Here is a 21,864-nt window from a genome sequence, read left to right on the forward strand (position 1 = left end):
AAAAAGGTATTACTCAATTCTGCAGCTTCAGCAAATACTTCAGTTCTTTAGGAATAAGTACAGGTTACAGTGAAAAGATATATGTGGTTCTCAGCACCGAGGCACTTGGGTGTAGTCCAAATGGGAAATACAATTATGCGTATATGTTGTTAAAGACTGAAAATTAACAAGTCCACCAGGGTGGGGGGACAAATAAATAAAATGATGTAGGATTTAGCTTGGTTGAAAAGTGGAGAGTAAAAAAAAAAAAAAAAAAAAAAAGAAAAGTGGAGAGTAGGTAAAGATGATTAGTTTTGATATTGTCAAAAAAAAAAAAAAAGCTACCAAAGAGATTTGAAGATCTACTTGGCTATATTAAATGATTCATGAATTGGGACAGCATCTTATCTAGTAAGCAGAGGGGAAAATCCAAACAGTTGCTTGAAACAGAAGGTTTTCATGGAGAGGAAGGTGGGGGGACAATAAGTTATTAGTAAAAGGAAAGGCAGGATTGGTTCAGGAAAGTCAGCTTTCCTTAGGGGAAGGGTGGGGGTCTCATGCAGATTATCTTCCTTGGGGTGGTGGAGAGGGCCCATGTACACATGACCTCATCTGTGCTTACCAGAAAATTCCCGACCGACCCATTAAGACTGCATTTCTGGGGCAAATATAAAGTGTAAGTAGGTTATGTGTTAAGCCCCAAATTGATGACTTGGCCTAACTGACCCCATTTTGGGCCTGTCGTTTTCTTTTTAGCTGTATCATCATCATCATGAGCATCCTTTCTATGGCAGTCTCCCACTAAAAAGGCTTTAGTCTATTTTTTTTTTTTACTTAATCAAAAAAAATTTTAAATAAATAACTGGAATATATTTGACATACGACACTGTAAAAGTTTAAGGTTTACAACATTGTGATTTGATACATTTATGAATTATAGTATGATCGCCATCGCAGTGACGATTAGCACCTCTATCCTGTCATGTGGTTATCATTTCACGTTAGTGGTTAAGATAACTCAGGTGTACTGTCTAAGCATGTTTGTTAGCAGAGAGTCCAGTTCCCTGGCCTCAACTCTTGAGTTTCACCGAGAAAGAATTTGTAGCCAAACTCTTAAGCTAGCGTTTAACAATGGTCAAGGCGAAAAAGTACACTCTCAGGGTAGACAGTGGGCCGAGGGGGTCAGAGGTATGTGTGGTTTCTTAAACTGCAAGGGTTATAAGGTCTCTGACTGAGGTGGCCTCCAGTTCTCTAAGGGACTCCACTTACCGCTTGGAGGGAGGAGATTTTAGCCCTACATGGTCCTTGTTGGAATGGTCGTGACAGCCATCCTCCCAAACAAGGTCAAAACCACATTGTCAACACATCATAATGAAGTTAAAGGTTCCTTGAGGGCAGTGGTTATAGGGAAATTCTAACATGCATGCGTGTTCCTGGGGTTTTTTCCCAGCTGTTCGGATTCTGGAGGTAGTTGGTGGTTGCTTTCTTTTTCAACAATTGAACAGTCCCATTTCCTGCTCGTATCGAGCTAACTGCCGACGTTGTCATGAGGATGCTCATGCAATATTGTAGTCTGTATTATTGAGACTGTGCCTCAGATCTCTGGAGCTCATTTACTCCATTGTGTCTTCCATTTCTTTCATCAAAGTCTTGCAGAGTTTGTTATATAGATATCTCATTCCTTATAAATATAAATCCTGAACATTCCCCAAATGCCATTGGAATTGATGAATTCAGTGAATTTGAAGGATATAAAATCAACATGTGGAAATTCTTGTGTTTTTAGACTCTAATAATGAAATATCTTGAAAAGAAATAAAAACTATCCCATTCATAATAGCATCAAAAACAATAAAAAGACAGGAATATATTTAACTAAGGATATCCCCTGCAAATAAAAAACAATTTTACTTCTTCCTGTCTGATTTGGAGGCCTTTTTATTTCTTTGTCTTGCCTGATTGCTCTGGCTAGGACTTTCAGTGCTATATCGAATAGGGTGGTGAGAGTGGGCACCCTTGTCTTTTTTCTGATCTTAGGGGAATATCTTAATGTTGAGCATAATATTAGCTAATGTGAATGGCTTTTATTATATTGGGGTATGTTCCTTTTATACTAAATCTGTTGAAGGTTTTTATCGTGCAAAGATATATTTTATCAAGTAGTTTTTTACATCTATTGCAAAAATCATGTGATTTTTATCATTCATTCTTTTAATGTGTTGTATTGCATTTATTACTTTGCATATGTTGACCCATCCTTCTATTCCAAGGATAAAACCCACTTGGTCATGGCGTATAATTCTTTCAGTGAATCCTTAAAATTCAGTTGGCTAATATTTTGTTGAGAATTTTTACACCTATGTTCATCAAGGACACTGGCCCCAAATTTTCCTTTCTGATAGTATCCTTATCTGGTTTTGATAGCAGGGCGATGCTATTCTCATAGAATATGTTTAGAAGTATTCCCTCCTTTTCAATTTTTTTTTTAGAAGAGTTTGAGAAGGGTTGATGCTAATTCCTCACATGTTTGATAGAATTCCCCAGGAAAGCTGGTTCTCGGATTTCTGTGTGTGGTGGGTTCTGATTACTTATTCAATCTCTTTACTCGTTATTGATCTATTTAGAGTTTCTGTTTCTTCCTGACTCATTGTTTCTGAATACTGTTGAACTACTTTTCTTGGAACTCAGTGTGACCAAGACTATGACTTTCTGCTAACTTGCAGGACAAGTGGTAAAATTGAATAAGGGCTAGATTAGGAGCGAGGCAGATCAGGTGCTAGTTATACTTTTCCCACTGTTGGCTGGAATATATTATGTAGTCTCATGAAGATTTAGCTTTATAGATTATACAATGATAGACTTAGGAAAAATTATCTTGACATACTCCTATGAATATTAGTGCATTTTGAGGGGCACCTGGGTGGCTCGGTTGGTTAAGTGTCTGCCTTCAGATGAAGTCATGATTCCAGGACTCTGGAATTGAGCGTCAGGATCTCTGCTCCGCGGGAATCTGCCTCTCCCTCTGCCCCTCCCCCCACTCATGTATGTGCCTTCTCTCTCTCTCTCTCTCTCTCTCTCTCTCAAATATATAACATTTTGAAATAGATGAATACGAATACATTTTGAAACTATAGATCCTAGTAGACCGAGATGCCTAGCAGATCAATATTCATACATCTGTCCATTCTGGTTACACGCAAACTGTGGTATCAAGACATGGTTGGCCTTCCAGTTCTCACCAAGGGGGATGATAGGCCAAATGATGAGCTAAAATGATATCCATTTTCTAATTCCTGTTACTTTACATGGTAATGGGGCCATAGAGATGTGATTAAGTTAAAGATACTGAGATGGAGAGGTTATCCTGGAGTATCCAGTGGGCCTAATATACTCATAAGGGTCCTTATAAGAAGGAGATAAGATGATTAGAGTTAAAAAAAAAAAAGACACATGATACATGGACATAGAGGTCAGAGTGATAAGGCAAGGAGCCAAGGAATGTGGGTAGCTTCTAGGAGCTAAAGAAGCAAGAAACAAATTCTGCCCTTAGAACTTCCAAAAGGAAAGCAGACTTTGATTAAGGTCATGTAAGACCCCATTTCAGACTTCTGACCTCCAGAACAGTAATATAATAATTAAAAAAAAAAGATTTTATTTATTTATTCATGAGAGACACAGGCAGAGGGAGAAGCACCTGCAGGGAGCCCAGGACCCCAGGATCGCGCCCTCAGTGGAAGGAAAATGTGTTCAACTGCTGAGCCACCCGGGCATCCCAGTAATATAATAAATTTGTGCTTTTGTAAGCCCCTGTATTTGTGCTAATCTGTTACCACAGTTACAGGAAACCAACACGAGAACAAAGAGGAAACCCATTAGCAAGGCTTGGCAGTTTTAAGACGTATCTAAAAAATCATGATTTTCCTCCCATTGAGACAAGAGTCTAATCCACTTCCCGTACATGTGGGTGGAATTCACGACTTATTCTTACCTGCAAAATGCAAAAGAAGAGAAACTACATTAGGTCTGAGTCCAGGTTGTTGAAGGCAATTAGCTGGACCTCTGCTTCGTGTGGTACAATCACACTTGAAATCTTCAGCTTTTCGGGAGAATTCCTGAGTACCCTGAGGCCACACTGCTGTGAAGAAGACATTATGCAGAGATGAGTGGGCCCTCTGGTCAACTGCGTGGTTGAGCCTCGGCCAGGCCCTGGCCAGCTGCCACGTGAGCAGCACAGTAAGGCCTTCAGGTAATCAGAGCTCCCGCCAACAAATACTTGAAACTTCAGGAAAGACCATAAGCCAGAGCTGCTCTTATGAGCTCTTCGCCCAAACCCTGATGCACAAAATCCTTGAAAAATGTACTAAGTGATTGTTGTTTAAGACAAGGTATTCATATATTAATATTATAATGCAAAAGTTAGCCAATAAACTTTTAAGGACACCTGTGCACTACATGGTCGCCGGGCAGCAACAGCGCTGTACTTGGCTTAAAGGATACGTTACCAGCCTCAGTGGATTCAATTACCAGTAGCCAAATGCTATGACTTCTAAATGAGTAGCTCAAACTTCTATTTTCTGCTTCAGCCTTTCATATCTCACAAGCCTCGCCTCAAACTAAACCTGTTAAAAAAATTAATTCTTCCCATTTTCATCCCTTTTCTAGAGACTTTGGTCCATTCGTATTTTTGTTAGGGGTTCCTTTGCTCAACCGATTGCTAAAACATGAAATCTGGGCATCATTTCAACTTCTTTCTCTTTCCTAACATAATTGGTCACTAAACCAAGCTATTCTTCATGTTAACAATTCTCAGTTGAGTCTCCTTTTCTCAATTATTATCGCCATGGCCTTTTTTAAGGGCCTTAATATATCCTACTCTAACTAACCGTAATGACTTCCTAAATATATTGTTTCTTCTCTTTCAACTTCTGTCAACATAATTTCCCAATTTATCAGCATACATGTTGCCTGATAAACCCTTTTAATAATTTGAATCACCTGTAGCTAATAAATATGTAACATTTTGGAATCCTGCTTTGACCTAATTTACTTTTTTGGCTCAAAATCGACCAACTTTTGTGGAAATACAAATAAAGAAATGGCTAAGCAGCCGGTATCTGCACCGAAGAGTAAGTTGTTCTTCCACTTGCCTATATGCCCAAGCAATCCTCTGTGCCTGAAGAATCTGTGACCAGCAGGGAGGCCGAGCAATCGTGATGGCAGCCTGCATTAGGAGATCAGAGAAAATGACACCAGCTTTTGAAGCAACAGCCATTCCGTAGTTAGAAAGTAACATCTTTGGGGTGTTTGGATGACTCAGTTGGTCAAGCTTGGGACTCTGGATTTTGGCCCAGGTCATGATCTCAGGGTGGTGAGATTGAGCCCCACGATGGGCTCTGTGTGGGACACAGAGCGGCTTGAGATTCTCTCTCTTTCCCTCTGCCTCTTCTTTGTTCATGTCCCCTCTTTCTTTCTCTCTAAAAGAAACCAACCAAATGACAACAACAAAAAAACACAAAAAAACCAACTAACCAACCAACCAAACAAACAAACAAAAAATAAATAAATGAAATAAAATAAGAAAAGAAAGTAACATCTTTGACAAATCCTTTCTACCCAGGATCTGATAGCAGGTGAGTTATGACTCTTAGGTGACATTTGATCATGTGACCAGAGCTGCCCAAAAGGAATCAAGCAACTTCAGAGTCGTAAATAACAGAGACTATTCAGTTAAGTAGAATTGACATATGATGTCTAGCTTGAATAGTTACTTCAGACACAAAGAATTTTCAGGATAAAAATTTCCTAGTATGCCCTGCAGTTTAACTACAGAGATAGCGCCTGTCTCAGGATGTACAGATGCCTGTAAAAAGTTTAGGTCATCAGTTAAATGAAAAAGAAAAATTAAAAACCTCTTTTATGGAATGTTCTGGATAATACACTGGCATGTGTCCGAAATGGTCTACCGCCATTCTACAAGTCCATTTGGGATGTTTATAAGGGACATTAGAGAAAGTAAATCTTCCAAGTGAAAAGATGTTGGAGCATCTTGTTTTCACCTTTTCATGGAAATAGAGATGGTTGGATACAAGAAGCCAACAGCTATTCAGGTAACCAAGGGATTCGAAGGACAGATAAGAAGATTGATAATTGAACACCAATAAAAAATAAATTTATTATTTAAAAAAAAGATTGATAATAAAAAATATAGAAAAACACAGCGAGTTGACTTTCCAGAATAGGTCCAGTTACTATGTGTGTCCCACAGGAATGCTTCCCAAAGGGGCCTTACTGCAGAGAAGGCTGTTTATTATCCACACTTTTTTTTTTTTTATCTATTTCAGTCAGTCTACTTTTCCTTGGCTCCTCATTGCATGTTCATCTGGTCTCTTAAACTGAATGAATGCAAATAAGGATGAAAACCATACATGGACTCAGTAATAAGGTCTTTGCTTCACCAAGGTTGATGCGGGCCCTGCCAAATGCCCCGTGCATCTCAGCTGCCACTATGGCCTTACTGAGGGGAAATAGCCGGGCACCTAATGTTAAGTAAAGTACGCTAGGTTCCTGCCAGAAAGCAAAGGGTAGTAATTTATCCTCATTTACATTAACACATTCTGGCTTGTATTTATTCCTATGCCAGTCAGGTCTTTCCCAGACGTACGTGTTTGGCTTACTGTATACGATTTTAGTCTTACACGCAGCAATGCTTCTGCATGAGGAACTCACATCGCAGTGAGAAATGTTAGGCGGTGGGGATACTAAGTAGGATCTACCCCAGCCTTCATATGAACCTCAGCACACAGAAACAGGTGGCCTTATAGAATAAAGTAATGGCTTATTTAAATATAGTTCAGTATCATGTAGGAGACAATATTTTGTGAATTCAGGCTTTTGTCCCAGTATATTTTCTGGAAATCCAGACTGCACAGATCTAAAATTAAAAGAGCCAGGCCACTGAGATGTTAACCTTTAAATCAACTTTTAAGCTTAACACAATAAGAAGGAAACGGAGTGTAAAATCCCTTTTCATTTAATCAGAATTTGAATTTCATTGTATAAAACTTCTTGGATGACGTATAGTCTCTTCATCTTCTACTTATTTTATGCCTTTCTAAACTTCAAATCTATACTCCAGGATAATTTCTGAAACTTATCCTTTTTTTTTTTTTTTTTTGTATTTGAGTTTTGGTTTTCTGTAGAGGGTTGTTTTCTCTAGAGGGGGCCAAGGTAATCAGGGATGGGCGCTCGGTTCACTGATAACAATGGTATTCGTTGACACATGTCCACTTTTCTAAGTTATCTCTTGTACTTCAAGGAGGCGAAGTCTAGAAATTATGATATCAAGACTCCCTTCATAATGAGCTTGAGCTACATTCTACTTGTGGAGGCAACTGGGCAAAATTTTAGGGACATAAAGAAGGAAAAATGCCACTGAGATGCTGTTACAAGGTCTCTAGCTTTGAAAGATAACAAATGCGAACTTTCACCTGGGGCTTGAAACATCCTCCTGAGAATTTCCACTTCCGAGCTGTAAATGGCTAACACTATCAGTGATAGTTACCTTGTCATCACCATGATTTGGAATCTCCCAAAACCTGTTTTAAACTTTGCTCTCCCACACTACCAGTGGTTTGAAAGCCTACACGATGCCCGATATTGAATATCTTCCAACCGAGAATACCTAGAGTGCTTCTACTTTCATTGTTAAGTCCTACTAATAAAATGCTAAATAAAGTCAGTTAAGCTAAAGGATGCATAACTGAATGAGTAGACATTAATCTACTTAAGACTTCCCAACAGGATAACTGCAGAATTGTCTTAAAAAGATGGGATTCGGCTAGACAATAGAAAATTTTTGCCAAGCTCACTTTCCCTTGGCATAAGGTCCCTACCTGCACGACTCAATACACAGGTGTTCATCGTTTGGCTGCAGGGACCACTGAGTGATGCCCAGGCTATGCTCCAGGATAAACAGGTGCTCCTCAGTTTCCCTGAGATGTTTTGAAGATGGCTAAACTAAAGCCTGTCAACAACCAGGTCAGTGAGCTTGGAAGCACGTTCCCTCCATAGTCACCTGATGAGACCACGGCCCTAATGGGTAGTTCATTGCACCTTCAGTGTATGCCCAAAACTGCAGGTAGTATCAAAACCTAGAAAAATGTTGCTATGGTTGATGTCAAAGAAGTTACTGCCTTTGCTTTCTTCTAGGATTTTTAAGATTTCAGGGCTCACAGTTTTTAAATCCAGTTTGGTTTTATTTTTGTGCATGGCATATGAAAATAGCCCATTTTCATTCTGCTGAATGTTGCTGTCCAGTTTTCCCAACACCATTTGTTGAAGATACTCTTTTTTTTTTCCCATTGGGTGTTCTTTCTTGCTTGGTCAAAGATTAATTGTGGCTTATTTCTGGGTTTTCTATCCTGCTCTACTGATCCACGTGTCTATTTTTGTGCCAGTACCATACTGTTTTGATCACTACGGCTCTGTGATACACTTAAATCTGGAACTGTGGTGCCTCCAGCTTTTCTTTCCTTTTTCAGGATTGCTTCCACTATCCAGAGTCCCTCTATGGTTCCATAAAATTCATAGGATTGTTTGTTCTTGTTGGTATTTTGATAGGGATTGAACTAAATGTGTAGATCGCTTTGGGTGGTACAGACATTTCAACAATGTTTATTCTTCCAACCCATGAGTGTGGAATGTCTTGCAGTTTCTTTGCGTGGTCTTCAATTTCTTTCATCAGTGTTTTATACTTTTTAGAGCACAAGTCTTTCACCTCCTTGGTTAAGTTTATTCCTAGCTATTTTATTCTTTTTGGTGCACTTATTACTGGTATTTTTTTCTTAATTTCTCTTTCTATGCCTTCGTTATTATTGTGTAGAAATGCAACAGATTTCTGACATTGATTCTGTATCCTGAGACTTTACTGAATTCATTTATCAGTTCTAGAAGTTTTTGGTGGGATCTTTAGGGTTTTCTTTATATAGTATTATGTTATCTGCAGATAGTGAAAATTTTACTTCTTCTTTACTGATTTGGATGCCTTTTATGTATTTCTCTTACATGATTGTTGTGGCTATCACTTCTTGTACTTTATTGAATTAAAGTGGTAAGAGTAGACATTTTTGTCTTATTGCTGAACTTAGAGGAAATGCTCTCAGCTTTCCCTCATTAAGGATAATGTTACCTGGGGTTTTTCACAGACGACCTTTATTATATTGATGTATGTTCCCTCTAAACCTACAAATGCTTTTTCTGCATCTATTGAAATTATCACATTTCTTATTCTCCCTTTTGTTGATCTGTAAGGTATCACATGAATTTGTGAATATTGAACCACCCTTGCAAACCAGGAATAAATTCCTCTTGGTTGTGGGGAATGATTTTTTTTTAAATATTTTTAATTACTTCTTGCTAGTATTTTTTTGAGAATTTTCACATCCATATTTATCAAGAATATTGGCCTATGGTTCCCCTTTTTAGGGCTCCTTTACCCTGTTTTAGTATCAGGGTAACTGCTGGCCTCATTGAATGAATTTGGACGTTTTCTCTCTTTTTCTATTCTTTGGAATAGTTTGAGAAGAATAGGTATTACCTTCTTTAAATATTAGGTAGAATTTGCCTGTAAAGCCAGTTTTGACTTCTGTTTCTTTGGAGTTTATTGATTACTGATTCAATTTCTTTGCTGGTTTTGGATCTGTTCAAGTTTTCTATTTCTTCCTGTTTCAGTTTTCTAGGAATTTATCCATTTCTCCTAGGTTGCCCAATTTGTTGGCATATAGTTTTTAATAATATTCTCTTATAATTGTATGTATTTCTGTGGTATTGGTTATAATTTCTCCTCTCTCATTTGTAATTTTATTTGAGTCCCTTCTCTCTCTTCTTTTTAAAATAAGTGTGGCTGAAAGTCTGTCAATTGTATTGTTTTTTTTTTTTTTTTTTCAATCAGCTCCTGGTTTCATTAATCTGTTTTATTGTTTCTTTTGTTTGTTTTTATTTTTTTAATTTCTATATCTTTTATTTATGTTCTAATCTTTAGTATTTCCTTCCTTTTGCTGGTTTTAGGTTTGTTTGTTATTCTTTTTCTTTTTCTATATCCTTTAGGTGCAAGTTTAGACTGTTTGAAATTTTTCTTCTTGAGGTAAGCCTAAACTTCTGTATTGCTCTAAACTTCTCTCTTAGAGCTGCTTTTGTTGGATTGTAGAGGTTTGAACCATTGAATTTTCATTTTCATTTAATTTTATGTACTTAATAATTTCTTCTTCTAGTTCTTAGTTGACCACTCATTGCTCGGTAGCATGTTATTTAACCTCCATGTATTTGTGTTGCTTCCAGATTTTTTTCTTGTGCTTGACTTCTAGTTTCATAGCATTTTCTTCAGAAAAGATGCATGGCATGACTTTGAACTTTTGAATTTGTTTTGTGGAATAATATGTGATTTATTCTGGTAAATGCTCCATGTGCACTTGAAAAGACTATGTATGTTGCTACTTTAGGATGGAATATTCTGTATATATCTGTTAAATCCACCTGGTCTAGTGTGCCATTCAAAGTCACTCTTTCCTTATTGATTTTGTGTTTAGATTATCTGTCCACTGATGGAAGCGAGATGTTAAAGTCCCATACTATTATTATACTATTACCGAGTAATTCTTTTATATTTGTTTTTAACTCTTTTATGTATTTGGGTGCTCCTATATTGGGTGAATAAATACTTATAATTGTTATATCTTCTTGTTGGATTGTCCCATTTATTATTATATAGTGCCCTTCTTTGTTTCTTGTTACAATCTTCATTTTAAAGTCTGTTTTGTTTGATATATATATTGCTATTCTGACATCTGTTGACATTATAGATATTTCTCCATTCCCTCACTTTCTTTTTTTTAATATTTTATTTATGTATTTATGTATTTTTATGTATTTATTTATGAGAGAGAGAATGAGAGAGAGAGAAAGAGAGTGCTCACAAGCAGAGGGAGAAGGAGAAGCAGGCTCCCTGAGGAGCAGGGAACCCAAAGTGGGGCTCATCCCAGGACCCTGGCATCATGACCTGAGGTGAGGGCAGATGCTTAACTGACTGAGCCCCTCAAGCTCCCCCATTCCCTCACTTTCAACTTGCAGGTGTCTTTAGGTCTATAATGACTGTCTTGTAGGCAGTGTATAAAAGGGTCTTTTTGTTTGTTCAGTTTTTTTTTTCTTTTTTTAAAATCTATTCTGTTATACTGTGTCTTTTGATTGGAGTGTTTACTCCAGGTACATTCAAAGTAATTATTGAGGGCAACCCGGGTGGCTCAGTGGTTTAGCGTCGCCTTGAGCCCAGAGCGTGATCCTGGAGACTTGGGTTTGGGTCCCATGTCAGGCTCCCTGCATGGAGCCTGCTTCTCCCTCTGCCTGTGTCTCTGCCTCTCTCTCTCTCTCTCTGTTTCTCTTATGAATATATAAATAAAATATATTTTTTTAAAAAACTGGGGAATTAAAAAAAAGAACAAAGTAATTCTTGATAATTATGTATTTGTTGTCATTTCATTACTTGTTTCGTAGTTGTTTCTCAAGATTTTCTCTGATCCTTTCTTGTCTTTCTCTTTTTCATGTTTTGTTGATTTTCTTTAATGATATATTTGGATTGTGTCTCTTTATGCTTTGTATATTTATTAGTTGTTTTTGATATATGGTTACCATTAGGTTTGTATATAACCTCTTCTACATATGGTATATGTAATATTAATATCTCTATTAAGTTGATGGTTGTTTAAGGGTGAACCCATGTTTTTTCTCCTCTCCTCTCCACATTGAGGTATACATTATTATATTTTATATCAATTTTTGTGAGTTCCTTGACTGATTTTTTGCAGAAATATTCATTTTTACCGTTTTTCTGTTTCCTCTTTCTATGCTGTCACTTTTGATCTCTCCTCTCCACTCAGAGCCCCTTCTAATGTTTCTTGCAGAGCTGGTTTAGTGGTCATGAACTCCTTAAATTTTCTTTGTCTGGAAAACTCCTTTCCTCTCCTTCTGTTCTGAATGATAGCCTTGCTGAATAGAATATACTTGGCGGCAGATTTTTCCCATTCAGCACTTTGAATATATCATGCCATTCCCTTCTGGCTTGCATAGATTCTGCTGAAACATCTCCTGCTAGCCTTATAGGTTTCCCCTTCTAAGTTAATGACTTCTTTTGTCTTGCTGCTTTGAAATTTCTTTTTCTTTATAACAATATTTTGTCAATTTACTTTCAATATTTCTTGGTGTGGGTTTGCTTTAATTGATTTTGTTGGGGGTTCTCTTTGTCTTCTGGATCTGGATATCTATCTCTTTTCTTCCCCAGTGTAGGGAGGTCTTAAGCTATTATTACCTCAGATGAAATTTCTGCTTCCTTTTCTTTCTCTTCTTCCGGGACTCTTTTGATATGACTGTTGCTACATTTGATGGAGTCACTGAGTTTCCTGTCTGTACTTGTTTTGCATGATTCTTTTCTCTCTTTTTTTCAGCTCAATTACTTTCCACTACTCTGTCTTCTAAGTCTTAGTTCATTTTCTACTTTGCCATCCTGCTGTTCATTCCAACAAGTATGTTCCTCATTTCATTACAGTGCCCTTTATCTCTCTTATGTTACTCCTTATCTCTGTGTTAAATGGTTCATGTCCTCCACTCTTAAGCCTAGTGAGTTTCCTCATGATCATTCCTTTAAATTCTCCATCAGGCATGCTACTTATATCTGTTTCATTTAGATCTCTGACTGTGGCCTTGTTCCCTTCTTTCATTTTGGATAAATTTCTCTGTCTCCTCATTTTGTCTATCTCTGTCTGTGTTAGGAACATCAGCTGTGTCTACTCTTGAAAGTAGTGATTTTATGAAAAAGAAGTCCTGTAGTGCCTTGCAGTGCACCACCCTCTGTTCAGAACCTGGCACTTCTAGAGACTATCCTACATGAGTTGTTTATATCCTTAGGTTGTGTCTGAATTATGTTTCTTTTCAGTGCAGTTGTCTGGACTGAGTCTGTGCCTGTTAGGGGTTATGCTTGCTCTCTGTGGTATTAGTGGAATCTAGGCAAAGAGTAGTGTTAGTAAAATTTGCATTGGGCCAGTAGTCCAATGCCAGATCCCCTAAAACACTGTGGTGGCTGGTGGCTGTGTGCCAGGATGGCCAGGGGCACAGGGCTGAGTACCATGTGGCCATGGAGCCCAGCACAGTAACTAGGCATGAAGCATGGAGCAGCTGAGTACTTGGCAGCTAAGGAGGGCACATGCATGGCTTTAACAAAATTTGCCCTGAGAATAGGACAGAAGTTAGCAGACTTGGAATGGGTGAGTCCTCAGGAGAACTCATGGACGTGGTGCTCTGTTAGCAAGTTAGCACCTGTGTGTAGCCCCACCTACTGCAGGCGGCTCTGTGTCTATGAAGGAAAGCAGGGAAAGAAATGGTGCCTACTTGCTCCTTCATTTTTGGAGAAGTCTCCCAACACCTTCCAAAATCATCATGAACAGATCTGTCTCCCGTTTGCCCCTTGTGTTGTGTAGACTGCCCTATCCACGTAGGACTGCTGTCCCTTGAAGGGCAGTGACCCAGCTATCACTTGCCCCTCAGCTCGCCCATACTGAGTCAGCTGACTTTTAAAACTCCAATTTCCACTCATTTTTACAAACTAAAAGAATTTACTTCCTCTGGGTTTTATAGCCAAAAGTTACAGGGATTAGCCTTCCTCCTTTGAGCTCCCATTTCTCTGCCTTTTCCATGTGTGATGCTCCCTCCCTCCTCGGCATCCTCCCTCTGCCTTTCTGACCCTCCTGACTTCTCCATGCTGCTTCTCTATATTTAGTTATGGAGTTTTTTTCTGCCAGTCTTTGGATTACTCTCCACTTTATTGACTTGGATGTGGAGAATAACTAGTTAAAACCATAGGGCTTGGTGCTCAGGATTCTTCTACTCTGCCACTTTCCCAAGCTTCATACTTGGCTTTTTTTTTTTTTTTTTTTTTCTCCTTAAGCGAATCTGTCATTGAGTGACTCATGGCCACCAATGCTCCCTAAGTTGTCCAAGTTATAACTTTAGCTCTAAAGTAAGATTGAATAACTTTCTCAGGTCTAGTTTCAAAATATAGAATCTAAGGGCTATACTCTGTTGTGCCATAGGCCTAGCATATCCCAGAGCCAACAATTATGTATAGCAAGTGGGCAGAGTAATATTGTAAAAACAGAGATGTTCGGTAACCACACAATTATGGGAAAATAATTGGCTGTAAGATAAAGGTGTGTTTGTGTGCACATGTGCACGTTTGCATGCACACATTGGGGGACAGATGTCAGGTGAAATTATTCTCTAACCAGTTCCGTAGATACCATCACAATAACTAATTCCAGCTTTGTGCCTTAATATTCAAATAATGGATCTTCAGCTTATCCTGAGATAAATTCTGTACCTATTGTAATTTTAGCATTTGTTATTCTTCTTTTGATATGTAGCATTTAAAATCCATGAATTGCAAATTACAATATTTTCATGGTTAAATGACTACATAGTTCTCATAGAAGCTGAGCACTTATGTAATGAGCAAACAGCCCTAGGTTTGATTCTAGCCTCCTATCTTATTGTGTGGGCTTGGAAAAATTGCCTATGCTCATCTATATAATGGGGAAAATAAAAATAGTATCTACTTTTGGCGATTGTGAGGATTAAATGAAGCATATCAGGTAAAGTGAGGTTATTGTCAAATTTAAACAACATTAGTTCATATGCTTTATGCATTTTTGGCTTTTTGAAAAGAGGCAAAAAGGAAATTAATTGTTTTTCAAAGAGCTCATGCCATTTTTGATATTGAGCCAGTCATTCACATTATTTAGGAATAGTTAAACAGATTCTCCAAATAACTTTAGTTAGATACTTGGCTATTAGATTTAGAGAAGAACACTCTATAATCCTCAAGGACAAGTTCAAATTTTTCAGCCCCAAATTACATAATATTCTAACCAAATTTTGAGCAAAAATGTTGCTTGATTTCTTCTATAATGTTAGCAATAAATTGTTGCCATTCTTCAGCCTAAATCTAAAAGTTATTTTAGAAATAATTCTTGAAATAATATTTTTTTTCTATTACCACTACCAGTGTGTGGATTTAAATATACGTTTCCAAGGATCTTATTTTCCTCTCAACCACAGTTTCACACTGCACTCAGAATGACAGTGTCATTTCCATAGTCCTTGTTTTTTTGGCTTCCATTGATTTTCTGCTTTAATATAATTTCTGGAGACAGATGACTGTATCTGCAACTATACTCACACATTTCTAAACTAAAGCTTATCTTCCCCTAACAACATTTTTTCACTCTTCTTTATTTATATTTCAAATGATTAATCACCAAGTTCTTTCAAATTTACTCTGGGAAACACCTAGGCATAGCCACTAACTCCAAAGTGTAGTTGACTTAATGATAATATCACTTTTACCTTAAAAATCTATGGGTTGGCTCTGACTGCTGGGCTCTTCTTGCCTCTCTCCCATGTGTTTTTCCTTTCTAGGACCCAAGCTAAGGAAACAACCATCCCTGGGGAAGTGCTGTTCTCATTTCAGAAGGCAAGAAAACAAGAGGACAAGGCAAAGTACACAATCACACTTAAAGCTTCTGCTTGAATATGACATAATTCAAGTTTAATTATGTTTCATTGGTCAAAATATGTCACATGACCAAACATAAAGACGGATAGAGAAGTATTATCTGTCTATGGAGAGATACTTGGCTTCTTATGGCAAAGAGTATGGGTGTATAATTCTTTTGCAGGGGAGGGGGTGAGTTTTAAGGAACAATATTAAAATCCCTCACATTTTTTATATGTTTTGATTGATTGATTTAATGACACTCCATTTTTTTTTTAAAGATTTTTATTTATTTCTTCATGAGAGACCCAGAGAGGGAGGCAGAGACGGAGGCAGAGTCACAGGCAGAGGGAGAAGTACCTTCAGGGAGCCCAGAACTCCAGGATCACACCCTGGGCCGAAGGCAGACGTCCAAACGCTGAGCCACCCAGGCGCCCCATAATAACACTCTTTTCAGAGTTGTACTTCCAAAACAAATGCTATTGTGTCACTCTTCTCTTGAAATCCTCCTTTCGGGATCCCTGGGTGGCGCAGCGGTTTGGCGCCTGCCTTTGGCCCAGGGCGCGATCCTGGAGACCCGGGATCGAATCCCACGTCGGGCTCCCGGTGCATGGAGCCTGCTTCTCCCTCTGCCTGTGTCTCTGCCTCTCTCTCTCTCACTGTGTGCCTATCATAAATAAAAAAAAAAAAAAAAAAAAAAAAAAAAAAAATTAAAAAAAAAAGAAATCCTCCTTTGGCTCCCGGAGGTTTATGGATAAATTCAAGCTTCTTAATGTAAAATGTAAGATCTTTGAAAATCTGTTCCCTAATATCCCCACAGACTCCTATTTGGTACCATCTTCTTGTTTTTCAAGAAGCATGGTATCCTAAAAGTTGAGTGTAGAGGGTAGTAAAGGACAAATAAATTGAACCAAATGCTCCTAATAGGTTAAGTGTGATGAGATTGGTTAGATTGTCTTTGATTTAGGGATATACATGTAACTGGTAAGAAAACCATTTCATTAGAATAAAAAGGGTAAAATCTTGAGGGGAACTTAGATATTTTAGAGAGATGAATGAAGATTTATAACAGACACAGGGCTGAGAGGGAGTAAAAGAGATGGTGTGGTAGTTTGAAGCACATGTGAGAACCAGAGAGGTTTTTTTTTTTTTTCATCTCTCTACTTTTTTAAATATGTGAGAAATTAAGCAATGACTATACACTGATTTGAATAATCCAGTGAAGAGGAAAATATTAATGATGCATAATATATATAAGAGTCTTATTGATTCAATGTTCCTGAGAAAGCAAGAGGAGTGAAACTAGGGCACGATGGAAAGTTCGGCCTTAGATAGTAACTTATATGTATTGCTTTAGAGAGACCTAAAATAATAAGATGAAGGGCGTAGTACACGGACTCAGAGGCAGGCCGGTAAGTAGATGTGATTGTAGGAAGTTATGAACGATTTCTCCAAAGCAAAGGAGTTAATCATTTGAGTGTAAGGTTCAAGGAAGAAGCATTTGGGTTTGAGAGCAGAGGCCAGCATATGAAATGGCTACCAGCATTATGGTGGGGACTGGTCGAACACAGGTATATGACAAAGCCTACAGTGTGCCACAGGGACATCCTGCTCGCTCACAGGGACATCCCTCTACAGATCTATTGATAAGTAAGTAGATGGCAAATCACATCAAAATATAATTATTATCAACAAAGAGAGGCCAACTAGCAAGTGGATTTCCAGCTTTGGTGAGTCATGTAAAGTTTAGAAATAAGCCTACTATAAGCACAGATGACATGTTGTCGTTGTTGTTTCCTTAAATTAGGTCCTCTCGGGTAGCACCGATCCTTCCCATCAGCCGTGAAATCTGCCAGCTTACTATAACCCACTTACAAACTTTTTTAACATGTTTTTGTTTGTTTGTTGTTCTTTGGTGGCGGGGGGTGGGGGAGGGTGGAGTGCAGCCTGGCGATCAAACCTTCCATCAACCAGACGCTTCCTGAAGTTTGGCCCATCTACTCAGAGGAGTGATGGGAGAGATGTCGGTGGATAACCTGTGCATGGATTGGAGTAGCTGGCATCCTACCTTAGGGAAACCTTGATCACAACTATTAGGCTTCTGAAATAAAGCAATTCTATATGTTGCTGATGGGGAAGAGATTTTTAGGAGAAAAAAAAAATCATTGGTTGAGGTTAAATATCGGACCATTAAACAGTTTTCAATCACAGGGTCTGTGATGGAAGATGCATCACCCCACAGCGTGGAAAGCGCAGAGTAGTGGTTTGTCAAGAAATAAAAAGTGGCGTCACTCTGAAGAGCTGTCCGAACTCCTCACTCTCTCATCCGATAGACACATGGAGTAAATAATCCCAAGAGGAGGATTGGAAGAAATGAATGGGGCAGGCGATGAAATGTCACCGGGGAATCCGTGCCTCCTAGGTGACTGCTTTCTCTACAATGTAGAGCGTACGTGGACGGCTCTGAATATCTGATGACAGCAATTCCATGATTTGCTTTTTGCTTTTAATTAGTGCATATTGGCTAGATCTGGATGTTAATTTAAATATATAAAAGTTTCTGTTTTACAGTTAGTCTACACTCATTCTACATGTCTCAAAACTTGCAGAGAAGTGTAATCCCATCTTATGTAGAACTGTCCCTGCTGCCGTTCTGTGTGTGCCATGGATGGACATGTTAGTGGCAAATTGAATAAAGTGAAATAGGACTACGCAAAGTAAATTCAGGGCCTTAAACCAGTAGTACCAGCCTCCCCCCCACATGCCTCACCACCGCTACACACAAAGACATAATACTAGTAGCCTGGAATTTGAATATGCGTGATATGAATGTGAAGTGGTGGGCAGGATTACAAGTCAATCCATTATTAAACATGATACAGTTAAAGTGGCTGGAGGATGTTCTAGAGTAAACTGGGAAAAGCTGATAGTTGATCACATTACAAAGTTCAAACTTTCATTAAATTGTCGCTTCCCTGATGTCACCTGTTTGCCCCAGCAGGTAAGATTGACGCCTGCTTTCCCCATGCCCTGACTTTCTTCTCATTACACTGTCGTTTACTACAGGAATCTGGGTTTCCTTGATTCCTGTAGAACTGGACCTTTCTACTGGAAAAACAAGGTGATCCTGGGACATTTCATGGTCAATGGAAGCAATAATGCTCTCAAAAATTTCTTCTATATTGGGCACCTGGGTGGTTCAGTGGTTGAGCATCTGTCTTTGGCTCAGGTCATAACCCTGGGGTCCTGGGATCGAGTTCCACATTGGGCTCCCCACAGGGAGCCTGCTTCTCCCTCTGCCTCTCTCTCTGCCTCTCTCTGTGTCTCTCATGAATAAATAAGTAAAATCTAAAAAAAAAAAAAAAAAAGAATGAAAAGCAAAGATTTTATCCACTTGCAGCAAGATAAATGTTTTAAGTAAACTCAAGACCACAATGATAATGGAAAGGCAAAGTCAACATGATGTATGGCTGACGTAATTGGAATGTATGAGTTCCTAGTACCTTTTATCATATCACTGTACATTACTGAAACAAGTGTGTAGAAGTCCTGTGCTAAAAGTTTGGTCAATACACAAAAGACTAATGCAACTTTTTAATACCCTAACTGGTTGCAAACTAAAATCCCCTTTGAAGGTTTAGAACGTATGCAGTTTTTTTTTTTTATACTTTTCTATTTGTATGTTTGTGTAAAATAGTCTGTGACAAGTAATGGTATTTAAAGTATGTCTGCATTTTATGCTTAGCTTTGTAGTCAATCAAATATCATAAATCACATAGTTTTAACTCTATAAATGCCAAATGAGGACAAATTCACTTTACCCTGGGGATAGAAACCCAGAAATTATCCTTGATCCTACAGCCAAAAAGATGATGGGAACATATGTCAATACGTAACAGGGATCAGTGGCATGTTTTCTAAGTCATTGTATTTTTGATCGAATTAATTCTTGCTCATTTTTTTTTATTCATATCACAAATAGAGGCAGTCCATTCCACACTTACTCTGTCATCTGAAATTTAGTTGGAAGCTGATAAAGTAACTATCTCCGTGTTTACTAGTCAGCATATGAATCGTAAGTCTGGACTACCCCATGGCTAGTAATTCCTTTTAAATGACAGTCTTCCACTTTGAGAGAAACTATTAATCTGACCCAAGTAAAGAAATGATTTAGTAATTAGCATCAAGGTCAATAGATCTGCTTGTCATTTATCTGCTTATCAGCCTCTAAACACTTGAGGTTTCTTGGCGACCTCCTAGGACTAACTGGGGCTCATTAAAATCAACATAGCAAATCGCAGTGACCACAAATCATTGGCCCCATCCTAAAGCACACTAACCGGTACGTCTTATTGGAGAAAAAATATTCTGATGGTCATTTTGTTTCTATTTTGGTCAGTAGTAATAAGTCAGAACTTGTTTAAAGGTGAAGCATTGGTTGGGGTGCCCGGGTAGCTCAGTTGGCTGAGGGTCTGACTCTTGGTTTCTGCTCAGGTCATGATCTCATGGGGCGTGGGGCTGAGTCCTGCCTCAGGGTCCACACTCAGTGGGGAGTCCTTCAAGATTCTCTCCCTCTGCCCATCCCCGCAGTTGTGCACTTATGCTCTCTAAAGTAAGTAAGTAAGTAAATCAATAAATAAATCTTTGCAAAAAGAGAGAAAGAAACATTGGGATTATGTTTATTTTCATCAACTCATAAGAATAAATTCAAAGCTTCAGAGTCTATAGGAAATGAGGACGAATAAAGGATTTTATCCCATATTTTAAGAGCTAAGCAATGAGGAATACCTAATTCTATGGCGGAATGTTTTTAGATTAACATACAGCGTTGCATTAGTCTCAAGGGTACAATACAGTGACTCAACAGTCCTTTACATAACTCCGTGCTCGTCGGGGTAAGTGCACTTTTTAATTCCCTTCACCCGTTTCATCCATCCTCCTACTCCCCTTCCCTCTGGTGACGATCGGTTAGTTGTCTATAGTTAAGAGTCCTAGCATTATATTCTCTAGCTAAATATTGGAGAAATTTTAAACTAGATTTAATGTTAATATTTAACAATCACCTTTTCCCTTAACATTTTCTCACATGCCAAAAAGGGTTAGTAGATCTAAATTCCAACCACATACTGTTTTGTTTGTTTAAACCACAGTACCACTCACTAAGCAATCCTTAGATATGTCAGTTTTTATTTCTAATTGCTCATCTCCCATAACTACTGTTCCTAGCATTAAGGTCCATTTCTAGGCCAAAGAACATCCATCTATCCATCTATCTATCTATCATCCATCTATCCATCTATCTATCATCTATCTATATTTACTTTATATATACAGATATATATATTTACACTTCATATTGGTTGAAGCTTTGCGCCGTTATCAAAGGTACTTGTGAGTTCATTTTTACATGAAATAGAAACATTTAGAAAAAAGCCCACGTTTTTCTCTGTGATTATACACAAAGCATGCTTGCCTTCCGATTATTTGTACATACTAGTATACAGGCAAAGTGGGAAGTGATTGACGATGCTGCCAAGTTCTCTCTGAGCCCACAGGATATAGATGATGCCTTTAAAATTGGCAAAAAACCTAATTAATCTTGCATGAGATGTAAACCTTTTGTCCTTAACCCGATAACGATATGCAACAGTAGGAAACCCACAATTTTCATGATAAGGGAGCCCAAGCGTGAAGGATGTGTATAAAAATATTCAAACAACAATAAAATTACTTTTTTTCTCTGCCATAAAAAAGAACAGAAATCATAGCCTGTCATTCTCTAAGGTGTTTTCAACGTACTACACAGCAGGCTTTTTAAATACCGTAGTTGATCATAAAAATCACAGATGAAGTTAAGAAGCATTGCGTGCGTTTGTCTTTTTAAGTTGTTTCCTGTATCAACTTGACACCTAAAGCCTCTGGTGCTTCAATTGATGTTTACTTGACTGCTGCTGAGCCATCCTTCTTCCACCCGCAAGGGAATCGGCAACATCTTTTAAGGCTTCCTGAGAAACCAATGTGCCTTCTTCAGTTTAAATCATGACCCTTGGCTCTAGCCATGTTATCAGGAAAGAAAAAAAAAAAAGGCGGGGAAATCATGAGTCTCATACAAATAGGAAATACACACAAGTTAAAGATTTTGTTTAATCAATAATTAATGAGGAAAACATTAAGATGTTACAGTTGATTCCGAGGAGAATTCAAATAACCACACCTAATATGAGTAACTCAGTAATGCTGAGCTGAATTTATAAATAGAAGCAAAAGCGGTCAATATCCACAGGGAATAATTA

This window comes from Canis lupus, chromosome 13, assembly GCF_048164855.1.
Source record: "Canis lupus baileyi chromosome 13, mCanLup2.hap1, whole genome shotgun sequence".
Lineage (NCBI taxonomy): Eukaryota > Metazoa > Chordata > Mammalia > Carnivora > Canidae > Canis > Canis lupus.